This window comes from Cnephaeus nilssonii (genome assembly GCF_951640355.1).
Source record: "Cnephaeus nilssonii genome assembly, chromosome: 3".
NCBI classification, from domain to species: domain Eukaryota; kingdom Metazoa; phylum Chordata; class Mammalia; order Chiroptera; family Vespertilionidae; genus Cnephaeus; species Cnephaeus nilssonii.
The window spans coordinates 31,270,994-31,287,744 of record NC_137074.1 but is presented as its reverse complement, the minus strand read 5'-3'; positions in this window follow the sequence as shown (position 1 = coordinate 31,287,744).

The window sequence follows — 16,751 nt, the reverse complement described above, 5'->3', positions numbered from 1 at the left end:
TAATGTTGATTTTCTTTAAAATTGAATATCACCAGTTTGAATACATGTTTTTATATTCTATAAACAACTAAGTCTAGCCTCTGTGACAATAACAATTTGATCGAGGATCACCTCCCCCCCAAAAATAGTCATCTTGGTTTTAAAAGTTCGAAGTGAAATACCAGATGCTGCTATGAGGACACAGATTAGCAGCATCGTGGTCTGATCAAATTTTCCATTCTTAAACCCAATACTCCGCAATCTCAGATTCCATTGTATTACTGCACTTGTTGGAAGATTGAGGAATTTAGAGCTGGAAGGCATCACTGGAGCAGAAAGAAGCACAGCCTTCAGGTCAACCTGATGCTTTCCCCATCTCATCATTGCTCCTCACCATGACAACCATTCATTACTCTGGCCCACCAACCAAGGCAAGCCCAAGTTATCACCAGTTCAAGGCAAAATAAACAAGAAGGGCAACATAGTGAGTTTCCCATAAAGCTCACTTAAACACAGACTTATTTGGAGATGGCATGCTCTCCAAATAAGTAATAAGATGCTATATTTGAGAGTTGACACTGGTAATATATAGCCTATGAAATGTTCCAGTTTTTTGTTTTGTTTTTGTTTCATCCATTATTCTAGTTCGGAAAATTAAAAGTTGGCAACCATTTTGTTGGTCCTCAGGAGATTTTCAGTTCAGTGGGGAAAGCTTTGGTTTTAGTTTTGAAATTTTCAAGCTTAGTCAAATACCCAAAAATGTGGTAATAAGTGCTCTAGAGTATTTATAAAAGTCCAAATCTATTTTCAGTATAAAAATGTACTGCCCATCTCAAAAATTGATGGGGTAAATATAGAAAACACACAGACACACACACACACACACACACCAGCATTAGGCACCATTGGGAACAAAGCAGATGTCCCACCTTGTGTCCATGAATTAGATTTATGTTGCTGCCTTTATTGGGGTACTTGGTAGTTAACTCGGGTAGAATTCAAGCAACTTCTACAGGCCTCAGTGCCATCACAGAGCATACATACCTTGAGGTGGAAGACATTGTAAAACACAGAATTCATCAGATAACTGCAGCCCAGCCACCTTATCAGCTTGTGGTTCCCAATTTTCTCAAATATGATGACTTATCATAACCATCTAAGAAACTGAAAAGCAGCCAAAAGTTCACTAACATCCTATCTAATAAAAGAGTAATATGAAAATTGACCGTCACTCCAACACACAAGATGGCTGCCCCCATGTGGTCAAAGATGGCTGCCCCCATGTGGACACAAGATGGCCAGCAGGGGAAGGCAGTTGGGAGGGATCAGGCCAGCAGGGGAGGGCAGTTGTGGGCAATCAGGCCAGCAGGGAAGGGCAGTTGGGAGGGACCAGGCCTGCAAGGGAGGGCAGTTGGGGACACTCAAGCCTGCAGGGGAGGGCAGTTAAGGGGGACCAGGCCGGCAGAGGAGGGAAGTTGGGGGGGACCAGCCCTGCAGGAGAGGGCAGGTAGGGGCAGGTCAGGCTGGCAGGGGAGCAGTTAGGCATCAATCAAGCTAGCAGGGGAGTGGTTAGGGGATGATCAGGCTGGCAGGCAGAAGTGGTTAGGGGCAATCAGGAAGGCAGGCAGGCAAACAGTTGGGAGCCAGCAGTCCTGGATGGTGAGAGGGATGTCCGATTGCCTGTTTAGACCTGAGCAAAGGCACAGAGGACTGAAGAGCATGCAGGCACAGAATACCTCAGCAGAACTAGAGAAAGTGCAGGTAAGGCAGGAAAAACAATCTTCTGACTAGGTGAATGTATGGCACACACTTTACCCTATGCCCGTCCTCTGACATAAGGCCTACCGGCATCGGGCCTAAAAGGACAGTCGGACATCCCTTGAGGGGTCCCAGATTGGAAAGGGTGCAGGCTGGGCTGAGGGACACCCCCCATGCACAAATTTCATGCACTGGGCCTCTAGTTTTTAAATAAAACTGCATTTTACAAGTCACATTCGTTTGGGGGGAAAAAATGTATTTATACCTGTGAGTCATTTATTTAGTCTACAGACAATGCACACCGGTTACTGGACCTCTTGTAGCTCCACAAACCCCAACCCAGTGGAGGTCCCTGGTCTATAATTTGGAAAAAGGAACTGTAAACATTTTCCCTGAGAACCCCCATTTGTGTCTTGTGTTTTGGGCAATGTTTAATGTGGATATGTTAAGGATTGGCTCAGTTCATTTCAATAAGACTGCCCGTATCACCTTCAGGCACCAGAGAAGTAAAAAATGTGTAATTGTAGTATTTTTACTTTTTGCCAGTTTGTATACCATCTGATTTTCTTAAATATTTGAGGCAGTTCTGATCTGACATTTGACAAGCCACTAAAGCAAACCCGGTGTGAAGAAAAGCGAAGTAGTCATTTATTTATCAGCTGCTTATTATGTAGCAGGCCCCACACTGGGTGCTGAGGCAGAAACAGCTGATGAAGAAAAGCTGCAGTCTCCTTTTGCTTCAGGGGTGATGGGAAAGGCAGGGGAAGAATACAAACAGGCACAGAGACAGGGAAGGGGCTGCTGCCTGGAGAAAGGGTTATGGAGGGCTCCCAGGAGGAAGTGGTCTTTATCAGACTATGGGACAGGAAAAAGTGAGGGATATGTTCCAGCAAGAAGTAGCTTGAGCAAAGGCACAGAGGACTGAAGAGCATGCAGGCACAGAATACCTCAGCAGAACTAGAGAAAGTGCGGGTGGGGCAGGGAAAACAATCTTCTGACTAGGTGAATGTATGGCACACACTTTACCCTATGCCCGTCCTCTGACATTCAAATCCTGATTCAGCCCACTGCCTGGCCCCCTGGGCAATGTTGGCTAAGTGAATGACACCATCAGTTAGGAATGTCAGTGATTCCTGGGTGTTGGTGAAAGTCTTGTGAATGGATCACTTCCTGAATGTAATGCTGTGGGTAGGACCAAGGCCCCACATTTTAGCCCAGCTTTGAAGCATGAAGCTGTCCTTCGGCCCTACTAGCCCAAACTCTTCTGATCATAAGAGTCCCAGGCGTGCTTTTACTAAGGCAGACTTCTGGAACATCCCAGCCTGCTGCAAGCAGGAATCTGAACTTCTGCCCCTTTCCCACACTGAGAAACACCACACTTCTGGAGTTTTTCCTTCTTCCCCTTTGAACAATTCTGCATGTTTCTAGCATGTCTAGACACCAAAAGTGTATCCAAACAGCCACCCCCTTTTTATGTTATGCGGGCATCTTGGCACCATCTTTTGAGAAGAGAGAGTTGCCTAGTGGCTGCTGTGACCAGCCAGTTGGGATGAGCTGTCTGGGCCACCAACCTCACTCCTCATCTGCAGTTAGACCTCCCAGATGGTCCTTCATCTCTGGGGCCCACTCCTCCTGACAACCCAGAGCTTGCTGCCCACAGGGGCTTGGGCTCCCCACTTGGAGCTTTGATGCTACGGCACGTGACCTCAGCTCAGAGACACCTACCTTCTCCTGTAAAGAGGTCATTTTCTTCTTCTTTTTTCTTGAAGTTAATTTAAAAACACCTTTTATTTTTAAAATATGCCCTTTTAAAAGTACATTTATTGCTATTATTTTCACCTTGCTATTCTTATATTGCTTTAAACTGTTTTTTGTTTTGCTTTTTCATGCTTACCCTCTTTCTATTTCAAATTTTCAAAACTCCATTTTATGTTTACCATCTTTTAAATTGTCTCTTAGATTTAGGTTGAGATAAAAAAATGTTATTACTACTTATTTATTTTGGTGTTTTTACCTTTTTATTTGGCAACTATCTTGACTTCTACTTTTTTGTGACTTTAAATTCTTCTTACTTTGATTTTCTCCTTTGAATATTTTTATGCTTAAATTTCTGCATTTATCTTTATTTGTTTTCAATTTTTTCCTCTTTTCTTTTACATTTTATCTATATGCTTTAAACTGCACTTACATATTTTACTCTTAATTTTTTGTTTCTTGGTTTGTTTTATTGGTTTGTCTACTTCTAATTATTTTTAATTATGCATTCTAATTATTTCCCCATGTATTTTAAGTTTTTTCTCCTTAGTTTTAATTTGAGCTCATTCTTTTTAATCTCTTCATTTTATGAATGGGGTGCTGAGATGCAATGAGTTATAAATAACTTGCTGTAAGATCTTAGATGGGCAGTGGTGGCTCTTTTAGTTACTAGACTCGTGTTCTTTCTACCAAACCACTCCAATAGCAGTGACTGTGTAAAGAGCACCCTTCTTTAAAATAAAGAACACCTGAGCAGCATCTCATCAAAGAGCATTTACTTCCTGAGCATTAGAGTTAAGACTGATTCAATGTCAATGTTCTCCCAGTAAAGAGGTCATTCTTCCCCAGAAGAAGGTTGTTCCTTGGCCTTTATCTTAAAAATAAAAATAAAATGTGAAAAGGGGGAAGCTGCAAAGTGGAACTTTATTCCTAAAATACCTGGAAGAACAGACTCTGAAGTCAGAATACAATGTGTGAGTTGGGTGACCCTACGCAAACCATGACTCCAAGCAGCTCTTTTCTTATTTCTAAAACAGGATGAGACCATTCCTGCTCAACTCACAGTTGTGTTATGTTGATCAAATCAGAGCACAGATGGAAAAGTTCTCACATTTTTTTAAATTGAGTTCAGAGAGGAAGGGAGAGGGAGAGAGAGATAGAAACATCAATGATAAGAGAGAATCATGGATCGGATGCCTACTGCATGCCCCACACTGGGGATCGAGCCCACAACCAGGCATGTGCTCTGACAGGGAATTGAACCATGACCTCCTGGTACATAGGTCAATGCTCAACCACTGTGCCATGCTGACCAGGTTGGAAAAGTTCTTTGTAAACTTTGTGCATAGTTGTTCTTATAACACCGATAATATTCAAGAGAAAGATTAGAGGAATAACTACATAAAAGAATACTATTGTTATATTTTAAGTGTGTATATTTATCTAAAGAGAGAAACTTATTCTGTGCCACTCTCAATACCTAAAATCACATTTTTCCCTTTTTGAAAAAACCAAATGACATTTTATTGACTTTCTGTTGTTTGATGTGCATTTCCATCTGGTGCTCTTTGGTTTATATCCCCATGTTATATGCATACATTGGCCTGCTTCATTCCTTAAGCTTTGATGGTTAAAAAACAAAAATAAAAAGAGTATAACTCTACCTTAATGGAAGATAGTTTATTAGAATGTCTGTCTTTAAACTCAAAATTAGCCTTACCAATGAAGCAGTGACTTCTGTGGAAAACCATAGTTCCTTCCCTGATCTATTTCTTGGCCCCGCATTCCTACTAACATTCCAGCTACAGTCTTTATGGGAGTTAACAATGACAATCAGAAAAAGCATTACCTTATGCTTCTGGTATTTGAAATGTTTTTTATTGTATTACCCAATAAACTTTTCAGACAGCAATCTTTCAGTGCCTTGGCATCTGGAGCTAGGCATCTCCTAGGCAGAGCTGGCTCTGCAGCAGCAAATTAGTGGATTAAAATGCTAAGTGAGTTCTCACTGGCAAGAAATCTGTAAGGACAATGGATGAGTCAAATTGGCTGCTCTGTGATGAGGCTAAAAGGATGAGGGGTGTTCTAGTGTTGAGGCAGCCTCTTGGCCTGGGCTGTAATCACCAGAAATGAACTAGATTAGAATTTGTCACTCAGGACACACCTGTGGGAACACTCAGACCATCTCTTTGCCCTTTAGTGTGAAAACATCAGCAAGAAACGTATCCTTAGCCTGGCTGTGATCTTACATGTCTTGAAAGGACAAAATTGCATATATATACAAGGAACTTAGAGCTTAACCCCTCAGAGGCCACAGCCTGAGTCCTTGAGTGACTCAAGGTGGCCTGGAGGGCTGCAGCAGCAGTGGAACAAGAAGGCTTATCTCCAGACTCCTAGGACAGCACTCTGCCTTCTCCACCAAGCCACTTTCATGACCCTCTTCATCCTGCTCCCATCAGTGGCAAAACAAAGGCAATGGCTTTGTGGTATGGCAACAGAGTCCATAGGGCTTGGCTCGAATTTTGCAGTTGGGTCTAAGTATGAAACATGGGCACCTGTGTTCTTGCTGCAGCAAACAAAGCAATTTCCCCTTTCAATTCAGCATAGACCTCCTGAGGAGAATTTGGAAAAAGAGAAGAAAAAGGGAGTGAGGAGAAGTGAGAAAATGCAGGGATGCAGCCCTGGGGCGGGCTCTACCTCAGAGCACAGACCATTGCTACCACAAAGAGGGCTGCATGTGCGGCTGCCTTGAACATCCTCAGCGACCCATAGGACTGCCCCGAGGACTATGGATAATGTGTTACTTACTGCACAGAGGCACTGAGGCACTGACCTTCAATGGTTGAAATGCTCATTTAAATCACTGAAGTAAAATAAAAACTGCTTCTTCTTCCCACCAACAACCACAAAGTACTTCATCAAACCCACTGGCACTGCTCAGAGAGGAAGTAGTTCAAGTTGTAAGGGAGTGAAGAATTCTATTTGGGCTTCCTTTTACAAGCCTCGTCACTAACTCTCAGTGTCTCTGAAGAGATGTCAGAAGCCCACATATGGTGTTTGTAAGCATTGAGATAGTTTTAGGAGAATGGGGCTAATCAATCGAAGCTGGTTGTGACTCTTACTCTTAGAGATCTACAGGACAAAGGCACCTACGTCAACAACATGCCTACCACCGAGTTGCACCATCTGCCTGTGACAGTACATTCCTGGAACTCTGGTCTGGTAAACAGCTGTCACGAGAACCAGTTCTCCCTGACACTGCTCCTTTCACAAGTATTGGTGACCTCTTGGTCAGCAACACCAAGCAACATTGTTTGTTGAGCCTCACTGTTGGCCTTACGATCTTTGCTCCCACTTTTTTATATCAACCTCATAAGCCTCCTTTAGTACATTGCAAAAAGCAAAAAGCATTGAAGGCAATGATAGAAATAACACAAACACTGTCTGAAAATGATTAACTCGCAGACATTAACCAGACATAAACTCAACAGAAAGATGCCCTGCAGAGTATTGTGGCCATTTAGGCACACTTGATTGAAAAATGGTTAGGAACAGAGAATTTTAATAGGCTTAATTTAAACTGAGATGACTCAAGAATTGCAAACAAAAATTTTCTGCATGCAGCAGCACCATTCAATTTAGACTGAATTGCCTGGTGATTAATTAATTTGGGACAGTGCTCAATGAAAAAATTGCCATAGATGTGCATCTGTCAAATGAATTTGCCACAGATTGTCAAACCTCCGTGATATGAATGAAAAAAATCCAGGGGACAGTAGATGGCCCCTTGCTCCTTAAATGAAAACTACCTCATTGCCAAATATCATAAGTTTCAGGCTAAAAGAGGCAGAGTTCACCTAGTTAGTCAACTCAGAGGGTCACAGTACCAACCCCATGTAACTTTTGAAAAGGATGTTAAATTGAAAAACAAGAATTATGGAAGCTGAGAGAAAAAAAAATGGTAACAGCTGACATCTACTGAGCGTTTACTATGTGCTGGGCTTTGTTCTAAGCACTGTATCCATATCAACTTAGGTAATCCTCACAACAATCCCATGAGTCAGATCTGATCACTATCTTACATGTGAAGAAGTCTCTTTTGATCTACAGATGAAATAATCTATTTTGATCTACAGACGAAATCCGAAGAGATTAAATAAGACTTGACCATGGCTAAGTAGCCAAACCCTTACAGAAAGAGGATCCAAATAACATCTCTTCATCCCAGTCAGTGCTCCAAGCCCTTGTGAGTGGGTGGCATAAATTATTTTTATAAGGTGTCTTGGGTTCAGAAGAAACATAAGACTATTCCAGAAAGAGGACACTCTTCTTCCTTTCCAAAGCCATGGCCAGCACACTAAGGGGATTAGCTAGGTGTCATTTGGCCTGGTGGAAGTGGTGGCATGGCTGGTCTTCCTCTCATATTCTCTCTTAAACAAGCAGAGGCCTGGGATGCTGGGAAAGGGTATCTGGGCACTGGAGCCTGGACTTAGGAGTTGGGCATCACTTGTCTGCAGGCTTCTATGTCATATCAAGGATGTCAAAATAACAGGAAGCTTCTTGGGGAGTAATTAAATTAAAACCTCAGCCTAACATGACAGAGAGGACAAATTTGGGGAGGAGTCAAAGTGACAGAAACTAGGAAAACAAATTAGAGTAGAAGGTTCAAGAGGGGATGGTAGATTGGAAGACATCTACCAAAATAAAAACATAGACACCTCTGAGAAGTTGTCTTGGTCAAAGACAGTGATAGAAAGTCATTTAAGCTTTATCTGTATTCTATTAAATTTCTCAATGACAACGGTCTCATGTATTTATGTTTAATTTGCTATTAAAATGAAGTAAATATTTTTGAAAGGAGAAGAGATAAAAGAAAGGTGGGGACAGTGCCTAGACTTGTACCAGCTATGGGTAAATTTGGGTCTCCCAGCATCATCCAAACAGGAACAACAAGCCAGCCTCAGAAGACCTTCCTGGAGACCTGGACTCCATTCTTTTTAGTGTCCTCCCTTTTTCTTCTTCTACCCATTGCCCCCCCACCCCCAAACCTACATTCACACTACTGTCTGTCAGAGAAATATCTATTCCACCAAGCCCTCTTCCTCAAGTCTATTACATCAAAGCTCAGGCTTTAGTGCTCATTAGCTTACTTATTCCTAAAATCCTTGAATTCAAGTGTTCAGGTTGTCATGCAGCCAAGAGAATAAAATGTTTCAAGAAAGAGGGGAGTGTTCCAATGGACAGATAATTGTCCGTTAGCTTTGGGGAGATGTAGGTTGTTAAAAAAAAAACACTCATAAAGAGCTATTTCAGAGGTGTAGTGAGGGACAAAAACCCACTTAAAATGGATTGAGTAGAACAGGATGATGAATAGTAAAGATAACATAGACTATTTTTTTTCAGAAGTTTACCATAAAGGGAAACAGAGAAATGTAGCAACATCTAGGAAGTTAAGGGAGATTCCCCCCACCCCCACCCCCAGATGGGCAAGATTAATGCATTTTACACAATGAAGTGAAAGATTCCGTAGAAATGGGGAAATTGGTGATTTATCTTGACTCCCAGGAGAGAAAGTAGATAATTACAGGAATGAAGTCATGGAGAAGGTATGAGGGGCTGTAACAGAAGTATAGACCTTGGCTTTGGAAAGAAACAGGAATATATAGTCTTCTACTGTAACAGGGAGGACAAAGTAATCAGGTGTCTATTGTTGGAAGTGGTAGTATGGGAAATGAAAAAGTGCATGATGAAAATTTACTTGAAAAGACAGATTCATATGCATCTATAATAACAATAATAATCACTATCACCATTGACCAACCAGTATTTGTCATGTTCACATTTTTATATACATATTTTCAAAAGGTTATGACTAACCCAAGAAGTAAGCATTATCATGCCAGTTTTACAGATGTGGATACTGAGGCCCAAAGCTACATAAGCAGTAAGTTACATATTTGAGGGTAGGAAGAGGAAAACCTAGACTTGTTTAATTATGATAAAATTGAGATTGCATCTGTTAGAATTTTGCATGAGGTTATTGAGTAGGCAGTTGATATCCAATTATCTGGAGCTTGAAGAGATCATTTTGAACCTACATTTAACAACCACCTTAACTCATTTTCTTCCCCCTACATCTCACTGCTACATATGATGAACCAAGGTACAGAGGATAAAAAAAATAACTTTTCAACTCTTGTGTAGATGAGATAAGCAAAAACAAAAAGAGTTGGGAGACCTAAAATTGATGGTAGAAATGTAAAATGAAATTTTCCTAAACACTAGACATGTAACTACCATATGACCCAGCAGTTGCAATCCTGGGCATTTATTCTAGAGAAAAGAAGACTTATGTTCACATAAAAAGGGCCCCCCCACACACACACACACATAAACACACAAATGTTTATAACAGTGTTATTTAGAATGGCCCAAAACTGGAAACAACCTAGATGTCCTTCAAAGGTAAATGATTAAACAAACTGTGGTACATCCATACCAAAAAATATTACCCAGTAATAAAAACCAACAAACTATTGATACATGCAACAACTTGTATGCATCCTGAGGGAATTAAGACTGAGCAAAAAGAGCTAAACTCAAAGGTTACATGCTGTCATGATTAGTTTGATGTGTCAACTTGGCAGGGCCATTGTATCCAGACATTTGGCCAAACATTATTCTGGATGTTACTGTGAGTGTGTTTTAGATGAGATTTACATTTAAATGGGTGGACTTTGCCTTCCCAGAATGTTGGTGGATCTCATCCAATCAGCTAACAGTCTGCTAGAAAAAAGGCTGACCTCCCCCAGCAAGATGGAATTCTCCAGCTGACTGCCCTGAGTCCCCAGCTTGCAGGGCTCCCCCATCAGATTTTGGCCTCTCCACGTACTCCACAGTCATATGAGGCAATCCCTTACAATAAGTTAATCTCTAGGTAGATAGGGAGGTAGGTAGGTAGATAGATAGATAGATAGATAGATAGATAGATAGATAGATGATAGATACATACATACATTCTATTGATTCTGTTTCTCTGGAGAACCCTTACATGCTATCTAATTCTATTTTTATAATAGTCTTAAAATGACAAAATTAAGGAACTGGAGAACAGATCTGTGGTTGGCACAGTTTAGGAGTCAGTAAGGTTAGAAGGCTATAAAAGTGCAACATGAGGTTATTCTGTATCTTGACTGTATTGATGTCCATATCCTAGCTGTGATTATAGTCTTACAAGATGTTACATTGAAGGGAACTGGGTAAAGGATACATGGAATCTGTATTATTTCTTATAACTACCTGTGAATCTAGAATTACCTCAAAAAGTTTAATTTTTAAAAAGTGGAACAAAATATATTTGTTTTGATTATTTTATTGTGGCCCTCCCTGAGGTCTGGGAGATGAACTTGGATTATCACTAAGATGAATAAACAATCTTGCACCTGTAATATTCAGTGGGACCACAGTTACCTTTGTTTAATAAGCCAGAAATCTACCTGCCATTCTGAGTTCTTCATTTTCCTCCTCTTTCAAAAGCAATTAGGAAAAAGTCCTGTCTGCTCTACCACCAAAATGTATCTTGAATTTGTTACTTCTCTTCCCCTCCTATTGCCATTATTTCCGGTGGGCAATAGCAAGTATGAACTATTGCAAGAACCTTGCAATTGTGTCTCTCCTCTTTCACAGATGCCCCCATTCAATCCACCCCTCACTCAAAGCATGAGTAACCTTAAAACATACATTGGGTCATATCATTCCCATGCTTAATCCCCTCCAGTGATTCCCCTTTGCCCTTCAAATGAATCCCAGCTCATTCCCATGACCTACAAGGCCCTGTATGACCCTGGCTGCTATCTACCTCCCCAGTAGCATGCCTTTCCACTTCCTCTTGCTCCCCTGCTTTACCCACACTTCTCTTATTTTTCAACCTAAGATCTTTCCTCCCTCAAGCTTTGCACATACGTCCCTCTCTATTCCCCTGGTATCAGTTAAAAAGACATTTCTTCAGAGAACATTTTTTCTGAGCACCTTCTCTAAAGTGGCAGCCCCCTTATTGTTCTCTTCCTCAGCACTCGTTTAGTTTCTATCGTAGAATGTAAGCCCCACAAGAGCAGAGTCCCTGTCCGTTTTGTTCCCTGTTGTAACTGGTGCCTGGTAAAATGTTCAGTAAGTACTGCATTTTGTGAATATTAAATCAATAAATGTCCCAATGTCAGCCTCAGACCTTCTTGAACTTCCTTCATTTATTAAACAAACATTTATTCAGCATCTACTGTGTACTATGCACTCTCACAGGCACTGGGAATAACAAGATGGGCAAGGTCTCTGCATTCATGGACCTTAGAAAGGGGGACAAAACAATAAGTAGGCAAGTTAATAATAAAATAATAGCAAGTAATAAAATCTAATACTTGTAATATTTAATAAATAAACATTACTATATTTGAATTTATTATTTAATAATTAACATTTACCATTTTAATACTAGAACCATAGTGAATAATGACATGTCAAGTATAAGGGGTATGAAGACAATAAAGCAGAGCATCAGGCCTGAGAAGGAGTTGCAGGGGGTAGGTGGTATCTACCTTAAGAAGCCTGCTTGGAGAGCCTCTTAGTCATCTGCATGTAGCAGAGCCAGCCACATACAAATCTGGGTGGAGCGCTCAAGGCAGAAGCCCATCCAGTCCAAAGGTGCAGAGCCCCGGCACACACTAAGCAAGTCTGAGTCCCGTGTGGCTGATCCCAAAGGAGGAGGAGGCGAGTGGAGGGAGAGGTCTCAGAGTCAGGGAAGACTACCTCAGATTGGCCCCTCAGGCCGCGGTGATGCATGTGTATTCCCTCCTAAGGGTGTCTGGGAAGCCTTTGGAGACTTTTCAGCAAGGGGTGCTATGGTCTGGTTTAATTTTTAAATCGATGTTGGCTGCTCCGTCAAAAAGGGACTGTAGGACAAGAAGGGGGGCAGGGAGGCCAGGTCACTCAGGAAATGCTGGTGGCTGAAACCAGAGAGGTGCCTGTGGAGAAGGTGAGAAGAGGAAGGCTATAATGGGGACAAATTTGACCCGAGAATCTTAACATACACTGGCCTTCTTCAGGGACTAGGACTCTCCAACACTCCTGCACTCCTGGCTTGGCCCAGAGTGAACTCAATTTCTTGGGTGTCTCATACCTGCCCCCATCAGAGAGGAATGCAGCATGCTGAGGGAGCTGCTTTTCTTTCTGCCCAGCTATAGAAATACATAAACTCTCATTTTGCTAAAGGAAAGAATAACGAAAACGTGAGGGGGCGCTCTTTTCTTCCCTTGCAAACTCTCACCTAGAGCTGTTGGTACCCACTATGAAGATTGCACTAATGCAGAAGTAATCAGAAAGTGACTTGAAAGGAAAGAGCAATCCCACAGAGCCCAGCGGGGATCTCTGGGCGATTCTGGGCACTGGGGGTCCCCACCCAATAGCAAAGCCAGACCTCCCTTTATCTCGCAGGCAGGGAAAGACGCCTGGCTGCAATGGGGTCACAGGTCCTCGGGTGGGCGCTAAAGCACACTCTGCTGAGAGGCCGAATGGAATTACCAGTTCTCCGCGGGCCAGACCATCCCTGTAACCGGATCCCCCCGTTTCCACCCCGCAGATGAGATTTCAGCCCATCCCTTCAGGGTACAGAGATTATTCATTTCTGAGCAAGGGCAGAACAAGAGAGGCCTTGCTCCTCCGCTAACTCAGAGGAAGCTGGCTGGGAGGCTCAAGATCCCGCCTCCCGGGCTGGCAAGAGCCAGGACGCGCCTCCAACCGGAGAACAGCTCCCCGCGCGGCCGAGCGTCTCCGACCCACACACCCAGTTAAAAGCTAACCGGCCTCGCGCTGCACTCAAGGCCAACTCTCTCTCTTAAAAGGAGATTCAAGGAGCAAAGGTTAGTAAACCCAAGAATGCAGCTGTCATTTTTTGACAGCCGCACACCATCTCCTGCGGTGTCCTGTCGCTGGAAAATAATTGCTAAGGCATTCTCTCCTGACGGTCAAGCCTTGGACGAGAGCGCGTGAGCATCACCAGCCCAGACTGGTCTGGGAAGCCAGGAGCTGGCTAGGCACCACCGTCAGAGCCACTACCTGGGCCTCTTAAGGTCTGGTTTCAGAGCTGCCTTCCCAAAGCTTGGCTCTGCCACGGAGAGCAGAGAGCAGAGAGCAGAGAGCAGAGAGCAGAGGGCGCCTCAGGGGATGATTGAATGAGTTGATTCAGGTGAAGTGCTGAGAGCAGCACCTGGCTCCGAACAAGAACTCAATCAAAATTAACTATCGTCGCTAATGATGTTTGTCCATGCTTTTCCACTAAGAAATTGCTGCATTGTGTGTTTGCTTTTACGTTCATTTCTCCTTAGACATTAGGAGCTCCTAAGTGTCTTATTTATCTCATGCATCTCTGAGCCTAGAACTGTGCCAGGCTCAATAAAAGTTTCTAGGGATCTTTTTTTCCCTTTTATCCTCACCCAGGGTTATAGTCACTGATTTTAGAGAGAAAGAAAGGGGCAGGGGGGTGGAGAGAGAGAGATGAGATCTTACATCGATCCATTGCCTCCCATATGAACCCCAACTGGGGATCGAACCTGCAACCTAGGTAAGAGCCCTGATTAGGAATTGAACCCACAAACTTTTGGTGTCCAGAACGATGCTCTCACCAACTGAGCCACCCAGCCAGGCAAGTTTGTGGTTTTAATTAAAATATTTACTCAAGTGTGTTACCTTGCAGGGGTGATAGAAATGCAAAGAGGGTAGTGAAATAAAAACAGGTGAAATCCGAGTCTCCTTTTCCTCTTCATTATATTATCTTTTGTTTCTCCATAACAACCCCTCAATTTTGCTGCTGTCCATAAAAGTCCCTCTGCTGGGAAATGGTTCCAGCTGAGCCTCAGTGGAACCAGCGATACTAGTCGCCACACACAGTTCAAGCTCAGTGTTGATATCGCCTGGGCCCCCACCGGACCTAGGTATCACAGAGGGTACACAGAAGGCCATAAGCGCAAGCAAGGTGAGCAGCTTTATTTGAGAACTCTACAGTATGGCCTCCAACAAGTGCCTCTTGACATACACAGAACCAATAATCATAACAGTAAAAACAATGACACTACCATTTACTGAGCACCTAGTATACACTATGCTAAACACTTTCCTATATTACCACATTTAGCCACCCAAAAAAACAAAGTGTGTGTTCTGTTATTCTCATTTTATCAGGTGAAAAAAACAAAAGCACAGAAAAGTCATGATGAGCCCCTTGGCTTAAGATCATACCACCAGTAGTAAAATGTTGAAATTCAAACCCAAGTACATAACTCTCCAAAGCTCACTCAGGTAACCACTCAAGCCTACTATGGCCTCTGGCCACACAGCCCGGATCGGAAGCACAAACACCACAGTACTAGTTTTCCGCAGGGCAGAGTGCTATCTGTGTACCTCCCGTGCCCCTGTCTTTGTCCACCGTCCCCAAAATATGGCATGGCAGCCCGGCATACCACATCTGCTTTTTACCTGTCCCCAGTGACTGCCACACTTAACTCATGCTTTAAAATGTGTCAGCCTCTGGTTTGTAACTTATGCCCGAGGACATACTCTTATATTATTTCCTGGTGGAACAAAGGTATTAAAGCCACAGGTCTCTGCAGCAAAGCATGTATTGATTCAATTCTCATCAATAGCCTTGGCAAGATTAGACTTGGACTTTTAGGCCCACTCCTTCCTTGCCCTCCCCCTTCTCCTGTAATGTATAACTAGTTGGAAAGCTGGAAAAAAGACAGAGAGGAGCTGGCCAGCTGCATGTGCCTCACTCACCACAGGACCTGGAATTAAGAGGAGGAATCCCAGGCAAATAAAATGACAGATCAGGTAAAGCAGCATCCTGTTCATTTTTGAATCAGCTTTGAGAAAATGAATAGGTAAAGCCGTTCAAGTCAGTGAGCGTATGGAGGATTTTGGGGATGTTGGATACAGCTACCACAGATCAAAGCTACTTCTCTTGGTCAATGATAGTTCATTTGGCTGCTAGAATCCTAATTTCTTGTTCAGTAATTAGGCTTTTAAGGATATTTGCTCTGTTTTCTGACTAATCTATGTAACTTCTTCTCAAGTGATTCTGCATAACCATACTACTAAAGGCATATGCAAGAAAAAAAAAGGGGGCAGATTAACCTGAATCTAACTAATAATGAAAATTGGAATGAAATCTTCAGAAATGTCAATGTATAAAAAACAAGAGGTAGAAGGATTGTTCTAGATTAAAGAAAACTAGGAACTAACAACCAAATGCAGCAAGTGCTCTTAGATCGTGGAAGGAGAAAGAAAACAGTCCTAAGGGACATTATGGGGGCATGTGGGAAATTTTGAAAATGGGTTGCATATTACATAACATTTGTATATCTAGTATATTCTTGGATATGATAATGGCATTGTAATTATGCCAGAGAATGTCTTTATTCTTAGTGAGTACATGCTGGAGTGTTTAGAAGTGAAGTGACACAAATATCTTCCACCTAGTTTGAAATGATTTGGCCACAACAACAACAATACACACAAACACACATGCACAGTGAGAGTTAACCAGATGTGGTGTTAACCATTGGCCAACACAGGTGAAGGTTACAGAGTCTTTCAACTTCTCCATAAATATAATACCTTTTGCCCTAGCTGGTTTGGCTCAGTGGATAGAGTGTCAGTCTGTGGACTGAAGTGTCCCGGGTTCAATTCTGGTCAAGGGCACATGTTGGAGTTGCAGGCTCTATCCCCAGTAGGGGGCGTGCAGGAGGCAGCTGATCAATTATTCTCTCTCATCATTGATGTTTCTATTTCTCTCTCCCTCTCCCTTCCTCTCTGAAATCAATAAAAAATAACTAAAACATAATACTTTTCAAAATAAAAACCTGAAAATAAAGAGGGTATAGTACTATTGCTCCCTTGTTAGTTCACCCCGCCCCCCATCAAATGCCCTCACCCCTACACACAATCATGCAAGTAGGTAAATCGGTGCCCCTCTCAGAGTAGGACCTCTAAATTCTGATCTGGTGTAAGTTATTTTGCTGGGCATTTCTTCATGTCGGAAAGTGCAAAACTAGATGCACGGGCTTTGTGGTCAGCCGGGCTAGGGTTTGGGATGTGGTGAAGCTACTTATCTGCTCTGAGGCCAGGGTTGTTATTTACCTGAGCTTGGGTTTTCTATATTGTGATAAAATAAGAACATATTGGGATATAACATAAGGATGTAATATAGGATATTC